Source organism: Sciurus carolinensis, chromosome 2 (genome assembly GCF_902686445.1).
Source record: "Sciurus carolinensis chromosome 2, mSciCar1.2, whole genome shotgun sequence".
Lineage (NCBI taxonomy): Eukaryota > Metazoa > Chordata > Mammalia > Rodentia > Sciuridae > Sciurus > Sciurus carolinensis.
In genome coordinates, this window is record NC_062214.1 from 179,077,115 (window position 1) to 179,096,568 (window position 19,454).

Genomic DNA, 19,454 nt, shown 5'->3' on the forward strand with positions numbered 1-19,454 from the left:
GTCACATAGACAGGAAGGAGAGATAAGTGGGGGGAGATAACAGAACAAAGAAGACCCTAATCCATAAGAGTTGCAGGGCACACTCACTTCTTGGGACTCTAGAACATCAGCCATGGCTCCTTTCTCCCTCCGGGGAGAAGCTGTATTATTACCTTAAATAAAACCTATTTGATATGCTTGTCTTGGCGTGCTTTTCTGATGTTATACTTCAACACCTGAGGAAGCAGAACTCGTCACTGGTAAACGGCAGAATCACCATCATCCCAAAGGAGAACGGAGGGCTTATTTCAGTCAGAGGATGAGGCTACCCCATGACGATGTGGCACAATGCTCAACCCTGCTTGCATTGTACTAATCTCAGTCCAAGAGTGATGAGTGAATGAAAAATCTGGATCCGGTGGGATCTGGAATCTTCCTATGGGCAGGAATTGCCTGTGTTTAGATCTATCCCTGCCTTACCTAGAAAGATGCTTTACTTAGTCCTGCCTCCTGCATCACATTTCTTCTTTGACAACTGCCCCCCTTTACATCTAACTAACACAACTCCTATTTAGCACTTAAGCCTTCATTAACTCTCCCAGGCACTGAGCAACAGCAGTCTAGAGATCTGCTTATGTGACCACCTTTTCAACTATAGGACAGTGTGTTACTTAGTAATGAATTCCCAAAACCTGACCTATTAAGTTGAACAGAGTAGGTACTCAATAAACATGAATTGACATACTAAAATTCCTGACAGGCTAATAAGGTGACCTGACAGGCATAAAGGAAACTAGGCCCACACCCCTATCCTGGTCTGCAACAGTGCATCCACCAGTTCCAGACCGGATGGACATTTGATGTAGGTGATCATCCATTCAATTCAACTACGAATACTATGAGTAGGTAGTTCCTGTATATAAAGCAGTTCAGAAAAGAGAAAAGAATGAAATCTTTCTTATATGTACACAAGATGAGATGGTATAGTTGATTTACAAAATTCTTTGGCAATTCCTCAAAAAGTTAAACTTAGAGTTACCCTATGACCCTGAAATTCTGACTCCTATTTATATACCTAAGAGAAGTGAAAACATGCTCACTTAAAAACTTGTACATGAATATTCATGTGATCCTTACTCAAAATAGTTGAAAACTGCAAAAAAAAAAGCTATTAACCGATAATAAACAAAATGTAGTATAAAATGGAATATTGCTCAATCATAAAAACTAGTAAAGTTCTGATTGATACATTCCACAATGTAGATGAATCTTAAAAGTATTATGCTAAGTGAAAGAAGCCAGAAGCAAAAATACACATAATGTATAATTCCATTTATCTGAAATGTCCAGAATAGGTAAATCCATAGAGACAGAAAGCAAATTTGTGATTTTCTAGGGGTAGGGAAAGGCAAAATGGGGAGCAACTGCTTAATGGAAATGAGGTTTCCTTTAGGGGTGATGAAAATGTTCTGTAAGTAGAGATAGTGGCTATGGTTACATAATTTTGTGGATATACTAAAAACCACTGGATTGGAAAAACAAAATGTACACAGCCTACAACCCAAGAGTGTAGAAACTGTTAATGGGAAGTGCTAATTAAGTACTTAGGTGTAGCAGCTAAAAGTATAACAGTGTGGAGGAATTTTGCTTAGCCTGTGAAAAACATTTAAATATCACACATTTACTCCTCATACTTGCACCTTCAGCAACTCAGGGTAGATTTACTCCCCAGATCCGTGTTGCTTAACTGAATAGCTCTTTATCTGAGCTATTCAGTATGTCAGCCACTAGACATGTCAGCCATTAGACATTGAAATGTAGTTAGTTGCAACTTGAAAAACTAAATTTTAAGCTGTACCAAAATTTTAATAGACACATGTGGCTAATGGCCACCCATAATGGCAGTGGAATGTTGGCAGGTCTAAAGGACGAGAGCCATTTTAACTGGCAATTTGGAAAAACACTGGGGGGCATGGGAGAGGGAGAATCTGTGTTTTTATGTCCCACAGCCCTCCTGAACTCTGTATCCACTAGAAACCCCTCAGTAAGAGCTTGCTGCTCCCATCCTTCTCCTTTCTATGAATTCTTAATGAACATCGGTCCATAATTCAGGGTTTAGCTTTGTCTCTATGGCAAACTGCTCCCACTCCCCAAATATCTATGGCATAGGCACTTTGTGGAACATGCTAAGATGATAGACAATGTCAACCAAAATCCAAAGGGTTGGTCTTGCTTAAGGTTAAGAGGTAGATGGGACAGAAGAAATCCCTTTCAAGGACCTGACTCCTTCCTTCCAATACCCCCATCCATTACTCTTCCAAGTGGGAAATGTTGCTACCAAGATGCTGAATTTATTTATATTTAGATTTCTTGTTTCCAACTCAAGACTTGTAACATCTTTAAGGCTTTCAACACATCTGGTTCATGTTGGTCTTTCCCTTCTGTGAACTCTCATTGAACTTGAAATCAGTAGTGTAGAATGCAATGATTTTCTAGATTTTCTAGGCATTCTCCATAACATGCTATCCCCATGGCAGAATTTATTTGTTACATAAATTCTGTTTGAGCTCCTGCCTACTTAGTGCCACAACAGTCCTGGTTTGCTCTGGATAGAAAGAATGAAGACAATCACTGGGCAACTAAAAGCATGGTAAAGAGACACAAAAATAGTAAAGCCAGAACTGGGTACAGGCAGTTAGTGTAGAAATAGGGGATCGGGTCAAATCGAGGAAATGGAGGCCACGAAAGCCATCTTTGCAAAACCAGGCCTAGTCATGTGTAGGCAGGAAGGAGAGATAAGGGGGGAAAGAACTGGAGAACAAAAGAGACCTTAACCTATAAAAGATGTAGGGTGTGCTCACTTCTTGGGATTCTAGAACATCAGCCATGGCCCCCTTCTCCCCCTAGGGAGAAGTCTGTATTATTACTACTTTTAAATAAAACCTGCTTAATATGCTTGCCTTGGTGTGCTTCTCTAGTGTTCAAACTTCAACATTAGAGGGAGCAGAACTCGTCACCGGTAAACGGTGATATCAATAGCATTGAGTGAGTTAATAATCAATCAAGTGTTTAGGACAGTGCTTGGTGCACAGTGATTGGAATTGTTAGATGCTATAAAAATCATTATTTTGAACTCACTTAAAATTCAAAATCAAGTTTGGAGACTGCAAATGTAGTTCAGTGCACCTGCCAGCATGTGCAAAGCTCTGGATTCAATTCCCAGCACCCCCATAACAACAAAAACCATAATAATATTAAAATCAAGTCCATTCTTATACATCTCAATTAAACTTTTATTACAAGGGGTCTGTATTTTAGTGATTGAAAATAAACAAGCAAATAAAAAAGAACAGGGAGATAAGAGCCGACTTTGCGCCTTTGCCTAAAATTCCTTTATGCTCCATAAAACCACAAAGTATTTTTCCACTCCCCCAGCAACCAGTATTCATTGTGTCACACTCTGATCCCTCGAAACAAGATTCATCTCTCCTTTTTACTGATCCATGTATTTTCTAGTGTACTCAACAAATGATTCTTGAATGAAAAGGTGGAAGAAAGTAGCAGATGATTTTAAGCTATTATAATTCACAAAATAGAAAACTGTAGTTCGTAGTGGATTAATATTCTTTGTCTCAGATGGCAAAGGAACTGACAGAATAACAGTGCCTCTCTCAACACTACGAGGAAAAAGCACAACATTTAACAAGCAATTAAATCTTTAACTAGTAAGGGCTCTGGCCTCCAAAGCCAGGTATTCTCCTGGGTTGGGGACAATTCAATACAATAGAATGATCCAGAATGGACTGTGGACTCTGCATGAATCCCAATTCTGTCACTCTAACAGCTGTTTAAACCTGGATTAAAACATCTCTGAGCCTGTTTCTTGCCTACAAAATGATGTCATTCTAACCTCCAAGGGTTATTTTGATGATGAAATGAGATAGTAGTACAATGCTTCGTCCTTGGAAAATGTTTAATGTTTGCTAAGTAAATAAAAAGAGCTTTTTATAAAAGTACTATTGTTGGAGAAAACTGTTGTCCACTACTCATCATTATCAGTGAACCATCCGCAAATTGTCACGAGGCCGCCAACACACAGCTTCTCTGACTCTGCATCCAGAATTGAACTGCGACCAAGAAGCCTGGGAGGCAGGGACTTGGCACACCCCTACCACAAGCCCTTCTCTCCAGCTGGCACAGCAACACTCCACATTTGCAGCTTCCACAGCAATTACGAGAACCTACACCCTTTTATTGTTTTTCTTTTCCTAACGATGGAGTAATCACATGATTTCAACAGGAAAAACAGTTCTTGAACTGGAGACAGTGTGGATCCAGCCGTGGAGTTTCTGGTCCCTGTGTCTGAGCCCCTGGAAAGAAAAGACATTTGATGCTGGCAAGATGGGGCGGGTATTGGGGTGGTGGGGGGCAGATGGATGGCGGTGTGTGCGGGGGGCCAAGCTGGATGAGAAACAGGGCCTGTATAATCTCACACCAACCTGGCCAACTGAGCAGGTTGTGTTTCAGGATTACACATAGTAATGATCCTAACAAAATAGTAGCTCATATTCACTGAGTGCTAAGTACCAGGTGCTCTAGGGGCATCATCAAACAACAATTAAGAGGAAAGTTTTATTATCTTCATTATATCAATAAAACAAATGCACCTCAGAAAGTGAAGGATTTAAGGTAGCATTTCACCTGGTCTGCAAGCCCCCAGAGTAGAGCCTGTGTGTTCATCCCCACCTCCAGTGCCTTACAGCAAGCAGCAGTGCTTCCAAATCTCCAAGTGCAGGAAAATCTGGGAATCTTCTTGGAATATGCAGATTCTGATTCTCTAGGGCTAGGGTAGAGCCTGAGAGTTTGCATTTCCAACAAGCTTCCGGGGAAGGCTGCGGATCCAGGGACTTCAGTTGCAGAGATTAGATGGGAGGGTTCAAACTGCACCTTTCAATCAAAAAAGCTGATGTCTAGACAAGTGTGATGTGGCACATGCCTGTAATCCCAGAGGCTCAGGTAGAAGGATCGAGAGTTCCAAGCTAGCCTCAGCAATGGCAAGGTGCTAAGCAACTCAGTGAGACCCTGTCTCTAAATTTAAAAAATACAAAATAGGACTGGTGGGCTGGGGTTGTGGCTCAGTGGCAGAGTGCTTGCCTAGCACAAGTGAGGCATTGGGTTCAATTCTCAGCACCACATATTTAAAAAAAAAAAATGAATAAAATAAAGGTCTATCAACATCTAAAAAATTAAAAAAAAAATAGGACTGGTGATGTGACTCAGTGGTTGAGCGCCCCTGAGTTCAATCCCCGGCACCCCCCGGGGTGCTAGTGCTGGTGCCTGGGCCGGGCTCAGAGAGTGATCCTATTGATTTGGTGTTGCAGCTCCAGCCCATCATTTCCAAGGCTCTCCAAGTGAATGAAAGTGTAGCCAGGATGGAGACTTGGGTTTCGGAGGAAGTACTATCTGCAATTCCCCGAGGACACCCTGTTACCCTGAGCTTCCCTTTCCCAGCCCCAGAGGCCTCCGTGGCTGGCCTTCGAGGACGCCCTTGAAAGAGGCCTCTCCCAGCAAACTCCCAGCCTGGAAGAGGTCAGAGACGCCACCTGTTTCCTTGAAATAGTTCGCAGCTGCGCTGGGTGACCTCATAGCTCTGGCTCTGTGGCGGGCCAAGCCACAATCTGGAAAGCTTTCTTTCCAAGTCAGGGCTCCCCCTGCATTGGGGGCTGTGGAGGGAGGAGCTGCAGTCTGAGGCTGGCTGGGGCTCCTGGGAGGGACCACGGTTCCAGCCCAGGTACCCGAGGAGGTGTTGCCCTTGGCTAGGAGTGAAAATGACAGCCTCTGCTCACCCTCCCCCAAACCCCTGGGAACTGCTGAGATCACAAAGGGCTCTCCTTCTCCTCCTTTAAATGATGTGTAAACAAACCCTGAGGTATGTACGTTAAAATGGAAAGTGCACCTCTTCTTCCCTTTAGACTTCCTGGAGGCAAGAGCAGCTGGGCGAGCATCCTTCCAGAACTTTTTCTGCACAAGTATGCATACGTGTGTATTTCGACACACGCGTACTTATGTAATCATGTCTTATCAACAAAAATGTGTCATGGAGGGCTGGGGAGATAGCTCAGCTGGTAGAGTGCTTGCCTTGTAAGCACAAGGCCCTGAGTTCGATCCCCAGTGTTGCAAAAAAAAAGAAAAAAAATGCATCATGGAATATTATTTCTGTTGCTATCTTGGATATCATTTCCATGTACTTACCTATATTTTTCAATTATTTTAGTATCTCTCAAACTTCTCTGGAAAGCAGAATCTTGGGGGCATTTTGTAAACAGAGATTGGCAAGTCTCACCTCACATCTGCTGAATGAGAATTTCTCAAGATGTATGTGTGGGGTGGGGGCAGGGGGTGTTAGAAATCTTTTCCCTTTTTATAAGTATCTTAGGTGATTCTTTGGGAAAATTCCTTGCCTTTTTTTTTTTTTGGCGGTGCTGGGGATAGAACCCAGGGCCTTGGGCTTGCAAGGCAAGCACTCTACGGACTGAGCTGTATCCCCAGCCCTCCTTGCTTTTTCAATGCTTGTTCATCTCTCATAAGAGAAAAATGAGAGTCTCAGCAGGACACAAACTTTTTTGTATGTATGGTGGTAGTGCTGGGGATAGAACCCAGGGACTTGAGCATGCTGAGCATCTACCACTGAGCCTTGGTCCCAGGACAGAAACTTAAAACCTATATAGTTAAGACCAGTAGTATCCAATAAAAATATAAGTTACATTTATCACTTGAAATGTTCAGCAGCCATATTAATTTTAATATATTTTTACTTAATCTGATATCAAAAATATCATTTCAACATAATTGAATAAAAATTATTATTAAAATAAAATACTGCCTGGCATCCAGTGGCCAAGCCTATAATTCCAGCAACTTGGGAGGCTGAGCAGGAGGATCACAAATTCGAGGCTAGCTTTAGCAAATTAGTGAGACTTTGTCTCAAGATAAAGATCAAAAAGAGCTGGGGGTATAGCAGAGTGGTGAGTACCCCTAATTCAATTCCCAATACCATGTGTACCAAAAGTAATTTACTATTGTTTGAATATTTGTACCACACCAAAGTCATATGTTTTTTTGTGTTTTGGTGTACTGGAGATTGACCCCAGAGGTGCTGTAGGACTGAGTTATATCCCCAGCTCCTTTTAAAAATTTTCAGAATTTTGAGATGGGATCTCACTAAATTGTTGAGGCTGGCCTCCAAGTTGTGATCTTGCCTCTGCCTCCTGAGTTGCTGGGATTACAGGTGTGTGCACTGGCTCCAAAGTCATATGTTGAAACCTAGTCACCAAGGTCATGGTTCGTATTGGAATGAGGGCAGTGATTAGGTCATGGGGTTGGAGCCCTCATGAACAGGATTAGTGCTGTTAGAGACCTGAGAGATCCCCTCATTCCTTTTATCACATGAAGACACAGAGATAAGCCACCACTTGTGAACCAAAAAGTGGAATTTCACCAGGCTCAGAATCTGGTGGGGCTTCAATATTGTCCTTCCCTGCCTCCAGACTGTGAGAAATAATTTCAATTGCTTATAAGCCACCCAGTTTATGATACTTTGTTAAAACAGCTAGAACACTAAAACAATATTCTACACCTATTTTTCAAGTTAAGTCTTGAAAACTGGTATGAATTTTACACTTGCAGTATGCTCAACTTGGACTGTGACATTTTAAGTGTTCGGTAGCCACATGGACTTGGCGACTCTTTTAGTGGATGGTGAAGATCTGGACCTTTTATTTTCCTTGGAGGATATTTATAGAGAACAAGGAACAAACAATTATGGGACACCTATGATCTACTTGTACTGAAGGAGCACCTGTCCATTATTGTTAACTGCTCACTAAGTAACTGCTATACCCATTTCAAATTGTGCCCTGAGTCCCTTCCATTGCTCCACATTTGGGTTCTGATCTCTGCTTACAGAACTGGGTCACTGGGGAAGTGAGTTGGGAGGTAGGGGAGCACACAGACAGGGGAGTTCTAGACAAAGATTCAGGGAGGGTGAAGCGGTTTCTTTGTGGACACTCATGGAAGCTTGGGGGTTGCAGCATAAGGAAGGCAGGCAGGGCATGGTTATTATTGTGTCCATTATCTCAACTTAAAGTCAATGATCACCACCATCTGCAGTCAACAAACACAGAAGCAGAAATGGAATCAGATCTTCAGATTCCAAAGCTGATACTTCTCTTTGAACCCACAGATATCACCAAAATGGCTATTCAAAGTCTATCCCTCCATTAGTGGTGCAGGGAGAACTATCAACAAGTTAGGGGAATTATCAGCAGTCCCATACACAAACTGGTAGTTAGACTAGAGGTTAAAAATGTGTGCACTTACTCCCCCTGGTGGACATGAAGGTTATTGTGAGGGGCTGGCAAATGCCTTCGTGGCCCTTCTTTGTTCATTAACAGAATATATAAAAATATGACAACTATAATGTGGAGGTTCTCAGAATTTAAAAATTATCCTCCTTTTGGGATAGTTGAGAATAAATGCAGCACATTCTTCCATCTCAGACTGTCATAGAAGTCATGGAGGGACCCACAGTTTTGGCCTCAGACATGTCTTTTTTTGCTCAGTGTTTTCAATTGTACTTGGTTAGATCTGAGTCTCTAAGTTTACAGGCTGGTGTGTTATTGTATCTGGCCTTCAGCTAGACTGTCAGCTTCTCTAGGAAAAGACTTGAACTCCCTCATTTATAGCTCTGGACATTCTGGGTTCTTGAATGAGTATCCTTGATGGAATAAAAGAGCACAAAATAAATATGGTGTTTGTAATGGAACTTATGGATTTTGATGACTTTGAATCCCTTTCTCTTTGGGCTGCAGTTCCCGGATTCTCTTTTCCTTTCCCAATTCACACAGTTTTAGTGAGGCTGTCAATCAAGTGTCCTGACCTCCCCTGGCCTAGGGTGGGCCTAGAGATTTGAATTTTAATTTGAAATTGATTTTAAATAGTGAGAAGAAGTGCTCTTCCTCTCCATCAGCTGGGCTAATTAATAATGTCTGTTAGCTAGATCACTGGAGCTGTCTGCTTATCCAGCAATTCTTTGTGTGATTCTGAGACCAACGCCCCACACTAATGATAAACAACTCTGTTTTCATTATATCCAGAATCAATCTAAAAGATAGTATTTTACCTTTTTACTTAATACTGATCCAATTTGAAAATTTAAACACATTTTCATAAGCATCAAAGGAACAGAAGACTTCAATTGCCAAGTGTATAACTAGCTTCTTTTCTCTAGAGAGTGGAATGACCAGCAACTACTGTCATCCCTCCACTGCGTAACATTTCAGCCACTGTGGTCCTGGAAGATTATATGGAGCAGAAAAATTCCTATTGCCTGGTGATGCTGTAGCCTTTTAACATTCCTCATGTGTCTATGGTCATGCAGATGTGAACAAACTCACTGTTCTGACTGGCATGTAGTTTACTGCACATACAGTTATGTACAGTGTATCATACTTGATAATGCATGGCTATGTACTGGTTTATGCATTTACTATGCTATTGATCATTATTTTAGGGTGTATTCCTTGTACTTATGAGAAAAGTTTACTGTAAAACAAATATGCCATATTAATCCAGCTGCAGCTCTATAAATCTTCTGTTTTTTATGTCTCTTGATGGCATCCAAGGCCATCTTGATTGACTGATGCCATCAAAAAGTGCACTCTGTGATGTTTGCACAATGACAAAGTCACCTAATGATGCATCTGTTGGAACATATCCTAACTTTAAAGTAACACACCCCTATACTTTGACAAAAATTGTCTTTTAAAAATCTTAAAAGGTTGGGCACAGTGGCATAGGCCTATAGTCTCAGCTACACAGAAAGCTGAGACAGGAGGATGGCAAGGTCAAGGTCAGCCTGGGCAACTTAGTGAGACCCTGCCTCAAAATAAAAAATAAAATTTAAAATAAAGGGTTGGGGGTATAGTTCAGTGGTAGACCATTGTACTAGGTTCAATCCTCAATTTCACCCCCTCACCAAATAAAACCCTGTATGCTAAAATTTTATCATCTTTAAGGATTTTGGCAAAGCTATTATATAAAGATCTTGTACAGAAAATGAAATAGCCCTAAACTGGCACCTGTTTAAGCTGGAAGATTAGAAACCCCGCCTCCTGCATTTCAGCCACTCAGCTCTTAACAATGGCTGCAGCACAGAATATCCAGAGTGCATCTTCATCCTATGAAGAACATGTCAGTGACTTTCTTTTGTTGCCCATGATTATTTACAATTTAATCATTACCAAAAAGTCCTGACCATGGTTTTGAGACTAAGCCTTGTTTTGCTTCCAGTGGTAGGACCCGATTCCAGTCCATGAGTCCATGGTTAGCACTTGCTTAATACTTACCGATGATGGCAACCTGATGAGTAAGTTCAGAAAGGAGCTTACCTGAACCTTCAACAGCATGCAGAGTACCATCCAATTGGGTGACAACATTAATAACAGAAATTCACTCTGTAAAGAGCTCCTCACTGGCTTATGATTCTGGTTGTTTAGAAAATGAGTCATCATCAATGGCAGGAATATTTGGGGGAAATTTTGGCCTCAGAATGTTCATCCGATCAGGCAATGACTCCTTGCCCAAGGATAAAGTTACCGTGGCAGGTGTGAGAAGTTGTATAAACTACAGTGTGGATAATCCACATCTGGCTATGTAGGAATTAGGCTGTGTTTGAGCAGAGAAATTACAATGGGGAGCTAGGGAAATTCCACTTTCAAGCTCAGCTGGTTTTGGGGGTGTTTGGAAACCCCCAAGGTGCAAAAACCTTACTCCAAGATTGTAGAAATGGATAACAGAGGCAAAAGGTGTGTGCTCTCAGGTTCTTAAATCCAACCAACTAGAGAGTCCTTCAATTGGCAATATCAGAGGAATACTACTAATTTTGCAAGGCTAACATTTTAATAAGACACACCCAAAGCATCAATGCCATCTTTAAATTTAGATGTTGAACTTGTAACACAATCCCATGGGTCAGAGGGCATAGTCAGAATTTTATCTTCCATTGCTGCCCCATCATTATGCAGTTTTCTTTCCTCTAAGGACACCAAGGTCACTCATTCCACATGTGTCTTTTCAGTGATAATTTAGGAATGTGCAAATGAGTATAACCGTTCTTCCTCTCCCTTTTATAAAAGGGCACCATTTTGTAAACATTGTTCTTTTCCTTGCACAGTTTGATCTTATCATATTAATACAAAGAAGGAGTTCTCCTTCCCTTTTGAGTCTACACGTCACTGTAGTCCTTGGTTGTAGCATGCTTTAGAGAACTGGTCCCTTTGATTGACATTTAAGTTATTTCTTTTCTTTCTTTTTTTTTTTTTTTGGTGTGGGGGGGTACTGGGGATCGAACCCAGGGCCTCGTGCTTGCAAGGCAAGCACTCTCCCAACTGAGCTATCTCCCCAGCTAAGTTATTTCTAATCTTTTGCTATTACAAATAGTGCTGCAGTATCTCCTGCACCATACTCGACAGGGGTCATATTGTCCACCAAGAGTGAAAATGAGTTCTTGGCAGGAGCAAAGAAACCTTTTTATTTGTAATGCACAGATGTGCATGGAGTGCATGAACAGATGTATCTGTGGTATTAAAATTTCCTGGGGAGGGAGTTGGAATTAGGGGAAAAGCACAGAAAATGTTCCCTCTGGTTGTGAACAATGGAAAAGAGAGTTACAGAATGCTCCCTTAGCCCAATGCCCCACTGTCCAAGGGGTGGATTGCTAGCTACGAGTAGGTTAGAACGGGCATGGCATGTCCCACAGAACTGTGCACATGGATGTGGAAGAAAAGCTGGGAGGCTTGCAACAAGGAGAAATTGTGGTGGCTCTTGGTGATCTTCTGGAATTTTCTAGTCTTGAGACTGCTGGCATCTGGGCCAAGGGAAGGCCATCTTTCCAGAAGCTTGGAAACTGGGAGCTGCTCTGAGAAACTGCTGTATGTGTAGGGAGCAGGACATAAAATGGATAACTCTCAGTAGTTCTCCAAGGAATCACTCCAAGGATAATCTCACCTCTCTCTCAACTTAGAAACATTTGAATTGTGTTTTCTTAATAGTTTTTAGATTTAAAAACATTCTCACGAATGTTGTCATTTAGTAAGTCTATTCCTTAATTGCCCCTCATGAACTCATTTGGCACTAATAACACTTTAGAATAACTCTTCACCTCCTTCATATGTAATTACAATTAATATCCTTTGAGAAAAAGAGGAATGAAGGGGTAACGATGAAAGCAGAGTCTTTTAAAAATTATTGTGTGTCCTTCTCCAGTTGAGGGCTGTGACGCCGACCAGCGGCGTCGATTTGGCACGAGGGACAAATGAGTAGCAAGGCTCTTGAATTCGGAACGGTTTATTGTTGAATCAGGAAACCCGGGAACCCTGGCTCTTCTCCAGCCTCCAGCCTCCAGCCTCCAGCCTCCAGCCTCCAGCCTCCAGCCTCCAGCCTCCAGCCTCCAGCCTCCAGCCTCCAGCCTCCAGCCTCCAGCCTTGAACCTCGAACTCCGAACCCCAGCGATTAAGGAGAGCCGGCTTATATCCCCTCCAGTAGGTGAAGGGTAGGGCTGACGCCAATTATGCGAAGATTAGGCGAGGAGCTAGCTGCCCAATCATGGCAAAGGTCAAAACGAGCAGGCATGATCAGGAGCACTTGGGAACACCTGTGCACACATTGTGTGCGTGGACTTAATTGAATATGGCCAATGATAAATCACCTGGGTGTGCTTATGTTAATCAACCTCCTCACTGCCAATGTGACCAAAACAACTTCTGACTGGCTGCCAGGTGCCATCTTGGCGAGTCCGCATGGCATAGCCCCCAACAGGGCTGGTTAATGCTAAGCATTTTATCTAGAAAATATGTGGTGGTCACAAATGGTTTCATGTGACCTCTGCTCTCAGGAGGAGATGAGGAAGCTCTTTCCCTTCCCACACCCAGCCGTTTCCTTTAGCAGTCCGTCAAGCTTGTTTTCTTCCTTCAAAACCATTGCCAACCCTTGCCAGCCTTGAACCAGCTTCCTGCATCTGACTGAAGATAGTTTCTGTTTATATTGTTCATCAAGAGGGAAGTAGGTCAGAGAAGACAGTCTCAGAGTAAGAGGCAAGAGACTGTCAGCTGAGGCCTCAGTGCTACAGCCCTTGCCTGGGTTGTGTGAGGCCCTGGGTTCAATAGATCTCCAGCACTGGGCGGGAGGGAGTCAGCAAAGCACCCAAACAATCTTTGAAATGCAACCAGACGAACAAAGCTGCATGTAGAAGAGATCCCTCTCAGGGAGAATCTGGCATGTGACTGAAAGGTGGTGAGGGACTCCTCACCTATCCCAGGGGCTTGCTTCAGGGGCTGCCAGCAGCATTCTAAGGAAGGTGAACCCTGGGTCCTCCTCCCTGTTTTCTAAATGCATTTAAATAAATAAAGATTGTTAGTTTAGAATATCGCTTACTAGCCTACACAAGGCACCAATTTCCATCCCAGTCCATCTTCCTATTTTCTATTTTTCTTCCTATTTTCCATCTTTTCCTTTCTTGGAAACATACATTTAAAAAGACAAAAATCCCAGAGGCCATAAAGGAAAAGATTGGGACATATGACTGTATAACTACAACAACAAGAAGTATGCAAGACAAAGGATGCATGATCAAAGTGAAAGAACAAATGTCACCTGGGCACGGTGGCACATGCCTGTAATCCCAGCGGCTGAGGCAGGACGATCGCAAGTTCAAAGCCAGCCTCAGCAAGTTAGTGAGGCACTAAGCAACTCAGCAAGACCCTGTCTCTAAATAAAATACAAAAATGGGTTGGGGATGTGGCTCAGTAGTTAAGTGCCCCTGAGTTTAATCCCTGGTACCCCTACCTCCCCCCCAAAAAAAAGTCAAAGTGGAAAAAACTGGCAGTTAATTTTAAGCAAGAGGTTAATTTCCTGAAGGCATAAATAGGAAAAATGAACAAACCTGCTTAATGGCACAGAGAGAAATGCGTGGCTTCTAACACAGGGAAGATGGTTACATCACTAGTAAAGGAAATGCAAACTACAATAGCACAAGCACTTTGGAGATTCTTCCTGGGAGAATGGGGTCACTTTCCGTAACAGACACTCCTCCTGCCCCTGGGGCTCACCTCTCAGTTACTTTCAGCTGACACTTTCCACATTCAGTGCCTGCTTCTCTCCCTCTCCTGGGTGTGGAAGGAGCGACACTGGAATGTGGGAGAACCTGGAGGGGGTCTGGGGAAGCTGCCCGTGGAGGACCTGTGGGAGAGGCTACAAAGTCTGTGGATCTGTTTCTTATGTTCTTGCACACAACTGGACTGACAAGATGACTTGTCAGGTTACTATCAGCCAGTATAGGTCCTCTGCTACTTCATTGTTTTTTTTTTTTTTTTTTTTTTAACACAATAGAGGCAATGAGGAAGCATTAATGATGCTAAATAGAAGCCCAGATAATGTGTCTAGTGGTTTCAATGATTTTGTCGTGGGAAGCTAGGGAGCACGTGTTCCTCGGATTTCATCTATCCCCAGAAAAGTCTTCTAAAAAAGTTCTGGAAAAGTTTTTCTGCCTCAACTTTCCTCAGCAGTAGCCCTTTGGTGCCCTCTTGAGGATATTCTGGTAACTACAGACACACTTTTCAGAGGAGCCAGCATTTGCGTTTCAATTGAGTAGCCCTGTGAGCCGTGAGGCTGAAAGTCAACACATAAACACACACACACACACACACAAGTGTAGAGCATCTATACTAGAACCCAGTGCAATTAATTGTTCACCCTTCAGTGAGATAATGCTAGACAGAGTAAGCGGAGACTGCTTGCATTGTGGATTCAGTTCTCTGTTCTGCCCTACTCTTTACAAAAACAAAACCAACCTAGGGAACCAGATAGAATGAAAAGAGCTGGGTAGGGCCTCCAGCCACAAAATCCTAAGGTAGGAGTGAGACCCTTTCAGTAATGAAAAGATATTGAACACTGGTTAGTTTTCAGTTTTTAATGTATTTTAGCCAGAATATCGTTACTGGGGAAGACTTGAGAAAACCTAAGCAAATCCACCAACTTATTCCTTCTGAGTTTCTCCTTAGTATGATCTCACGACAGTATCCATTTACAGGGTGAAGGAAGACATGCATGGAAAGGCCCATGTCCTGTGTAAGTCTGCGTGCACCCAGTGCTGACACAGCAGCACCCCCAGGTCTGTGGGCGTGCTTCCTGGCACAAAGCCTTGCGGGAGTAAGCATTCAGGCAGCACTGAGGGCGAGGAGGGTAGAGGTTGTCTTGGTTTCTTTTCAACGGTGGTTTAAGTACTCAGTGTTTTCTTGCTTTTTAGTTTGCAAAGGTCTTTGTCACTTCAATGGGCCAAATTCAATGTAGTACCCTTCTGCCCCTATTTCCGGAGCACAGCCCCTCCTTCTCCCAGAAGCCTCAAAAGCACCTGCCAGATACATCGGGTTTCCTCTGCCTCATTTGAGTTGTTTTCTGAGAGAGGATTTCTCCTGCTTGCTTGCGTTCGGGAGAACCAGGCAGGGAGCGGGAAAATGGCCAAGTCACACAATACTACATAAACCCTTCAAGTACATTTGTATTTAGCAGGATTTCTTAAGAGCTGACTCTGGAGCTTCACCATCTTTTATAATGTTATTTCTGCTGGAAAGTCCATCTGCTAATTCAAACATTAATCAAATTAATTTGTGTGCTGGGCGTTATGCCAAGCTCTGGACACACACTGCTGAATAGGACAGATTGGTGCCTGTCTTCTTGGGATTTACCAACTGGGAGATCAAGATTACACAAATATTGTAAACAATGATAAGAAGGGCTATAAAGAAAAAACAGAGGGGTAAATAACAGATGGATCTGATTTAATGTAGGCACAGGCAAGTTTGAATAGAGACGGGGGCGGGGGTGGGGGGTGGGGGAGTGAACCAGGTCAGGGGAAGACGTCGGGCAAAGAGGCAAAGCCTTAGGGCAGGAACAGTTGCAAGAATCGAAACAGATATGATTAACACAGCATAACATACACCCTTCATTAATCTTTTTTCATTCGTTCAGCTATTTCAGGAAAATGGACGTGGGAGGTCTAGTTATAAATCTGTAGACAAACTGGGCTGGTAAGTTACATTAGAAGCTCCTAAAAGTTGAAATCAGGGAAACAACCTTGGTCTTGAAAAGGTGATTGTGGAAGCCTTGTCTCCAATACTCTTCCTCCTTGTCCTCCCCTGCTGATCCTCTCCATGGGGAGATGGAGTCTGTTGCTCTCCCATATGGCATCCTTTGAATCTGAACTGGCCTAAGTGATGGATTGATGTGGTGGGAATGGTATTTGGTATTTCGGAGGCTGAGTTCTCCCCCTGGACTCAGGATGCTAGCTTGGAGACAATTTTGCAGGCCTTGAGACAACCACACATGAAGTGGATAGCCCGTCTACAGCCGTTCTGGCTCATCCGTCCCATCCCATCCAGGCACCTCAGGGTGGAAGCTATTTTGGATATTTTGGCCCTGGCAGATATTAATGGGAAAAAGGTTTAGGTTCTAGTCAAATGGCTCCTCATACCATTTGAGTCACCCCACCCGACACTAGACATGGTGGACCAGAGAGGAACCAACCCTCACATGCTCCAGATGGGTTTTATCTTTAAAATTGTAAAGCAGCGTGGAATACCTGTTAACACTGCTTTAGAAGTGCGTGGTAAGAGTATAACAGCTTGACAGAGTGGACAAGTTGACACATAGACAGGGCAGATTTTACAAATTTTGCTGTTGCTCTTTCCCCATGGCACTATGTTGGCCCCTCCGTTATAAACCTTACCACGCCACATTAAGGACAATGGAATAGCATCATAGTTAAGAACTTGGGTTTTATAGCCAAGACAGTCTTTTACTTGAATTCCAGTTTTGTGACTAACACTAGCTGTGTGATCTAGTACAAGTTGCTTAGCCTGAGCTTCCTCCTCTGTTAAGTGGGAATGACATGAACTGTGCCAACATCAAGGAGGATTTTTCAGTTCAATAAAACTTGTAAAGCACTTAGTGTCGGTCAGATGTCGTGTTTAGTTAGTGGTGAAGATGATCCCAGAGGACAAGAGCCTCTTTCAATTTATTCTTTTCATTTGTGCTCATTTTTAAATTCACTTTACATTTCAGTGCCTGGAACATAGTCTAGAGTGTAATAAAGGCTGATGGACAAAATGAAACCTTAGGTTATAAATTTAAGATCAGTCTTTTTAACATGAAGGGTGACTTGGCCTATAAATTGTCTGGAGTTAACCATTTTAGGATGACGAGTGTGTTATTTCCACCATCAAGGCCTGTAAGAGTCTGCTTTTAGCGAAAAAAGTCAATTTGATTACTTCCAGCCTTTAAGATCTTCTGTGGTTGGCTAGGGTCCTAGCAGCTTGAGACTGGGTGCTATGCTGCCTGTAAGAACCACATGAAGTGAGCAGTCTGCTGAAGGCCACCCAGTCGGTCCAGGCATTTTTTCCCTTTACTATTCCCTCTGTACTTTTTGGGGCCATTCAGTGGGGTTAGGACTGATCACTAAATCTCTTGGGATCAAACATCAGAGGAGCAGCACCTAGGAGTGCAACACCCCACTGTAGCCTGTGGAGGTTGTTGTATCTGGATCTGCTCCTTATGTATCTGTCCCATTTGTCATGACTCTTGTCCTGACCTGGGGACACAATTATAAAGCTCCTTTTAATAATAGTAATAGGTCAAAGGAATTGTAATTACTTTTTCTGCAGTTGAAGTTAGGGTTTCATGCCTGTTCTAGGCCTTTCCTCTATTTCACTACTCTAAGACATAATGTTCTGTTCATGACTTACTATATTGTGTTTGGTGAGACCTAGTTGATTCTTCTGTGCCTTAGCTAACCTAAGTACACAAAATATCAATTCTGTTATGGGACTTTAATTGCCTGAAATAAGTAATACAATACAGATATCGATTAAACTTAAATCTTCAATTACCCTTTTCTTTGCTTTTAAAAAAAGAAAGGCTGTTCTTAACAGTTCTTGTGGACAGTTCCACTTACAGCATATACTTCACTTCTAGCCAAAATGGGACTATTAAGCTAGCTGGGGTCTATCTGTAAAGCCATGGGTTCAATGCCTAGCACCAGAAGAAAAAGTACTATAGGGAAATACTGCACTGTTCTTACCTCTCTCAGTCCTGTCAATAAATTTCCAAGCATGGTTTAAGATGTTACAGGTTGGGCTGGGGAGATAGCTCAGTCAGTAGAATGCTTGCTTTGCAAGCACAAGGCCCTGGGTTCTGATCCCCAGCACCGCAAAAAAAAAAAAAAAAAAAAAGTTACAGGTCAAATAACATTGACCAAATAGTATATAAAAGAACATATATGTGTAGGTTGGAAAATTTCAAGTAAATTTTACACTAGTGTATAAAGGAAACAAAACCGGCTAGAAGGTTCCCTCTGCTCCCACCATGGGTGCATACACATGCACAATCAGGATTAGTCTCTATTTGGCTCAGATTTCATTTAGGGGGAAAAATTCAATTAATCAAAAATTCCTTAGAGAAGCATACTATGGGCAAGGCCATGGGGCAAGAGTGGGGAAACCCAGATGGCCAGACTCTGAAACTCACAGCTGTGCTTTTCATATCCTGAAATAAATCTGTTTCCAAGAAAGGAGGTTTCTGTTCATATTTAAATCTTGAATCATATAAAAGTCAATGAAATTTTCATTTTCAAAGTCAGAACCCTTAGGAGATTTGAATCTCCGAATGCTTACAAGGCACATAAGAAATCATGCTCAACCCTGCGAGGCTAACTTCAACAAAGTTCTACCCGGAGGTAGTGAGAAAGCAAAAGAAGGCTGGATTGGGCAACAACAAATATTTACATGAATGTTTTGAAGGTGAGCTAATGTAGGATGATATATTCAATTTACATGAGAAAAAAATATGTGGGGCTTTTAGAAACAGGATTTAGTATACAATTAAGAATTAACACTAGGTCATGTTTAAAAGAAGTTGATCCAAAGAATTTGTCCTCTAAGGAAAATCAGAATTTTGCTCAAAATGAACACTAACAATACACTAGGCTCATAGAATTTTCAGGATCTAATTATAAGCTTGTTCAATCTGATGGCTTTTAGGTGGTGACAGAAGTCACACAGAGGTATGACAGATTCCTGACACAGCGGCACTTCCTTTTAAACTAAATTTCATTTTATTTTTATTTGCTTATTCATGGAAACTATCCAGAAACTAAAAAAAAATTTCCTTCTTTTATTTTTCATAGTTTCTACTACAGAAATTACCTTCTAAATTTTTACTTTTACATCAGTCAAGTATAGGCTGTAATTTAGTGCAAGCAAATCTCAAAGCTAGTATAGGCAATCTAAATTAGCACAAAGGAAGTTAAAGAGGCTGTTTCTCATCAAGTTTCATTCAACGAAGTCTGAGCACTGCATTTTAACAAC

General features: G+C 42.2%; 1 non-coding gene across 1 annotated transcript; it reads right to left on the reverse strand.

The window, feature by feature from the left end:
* Positions 1 to 11,366: 11,366 nt before the first annotated feature.
* On the reverse strand, positions 11,367 to 11,441 carry Trnaa-ugc (transfer RNA alanine (anticodon UGC)). The gene has a single exon. It is a non-coding gene; the product is annotated as a tRNA-Ala (tRNA).
* Positions 11,442 to 19,454: the final 8,013 nt, after the last annotated feature.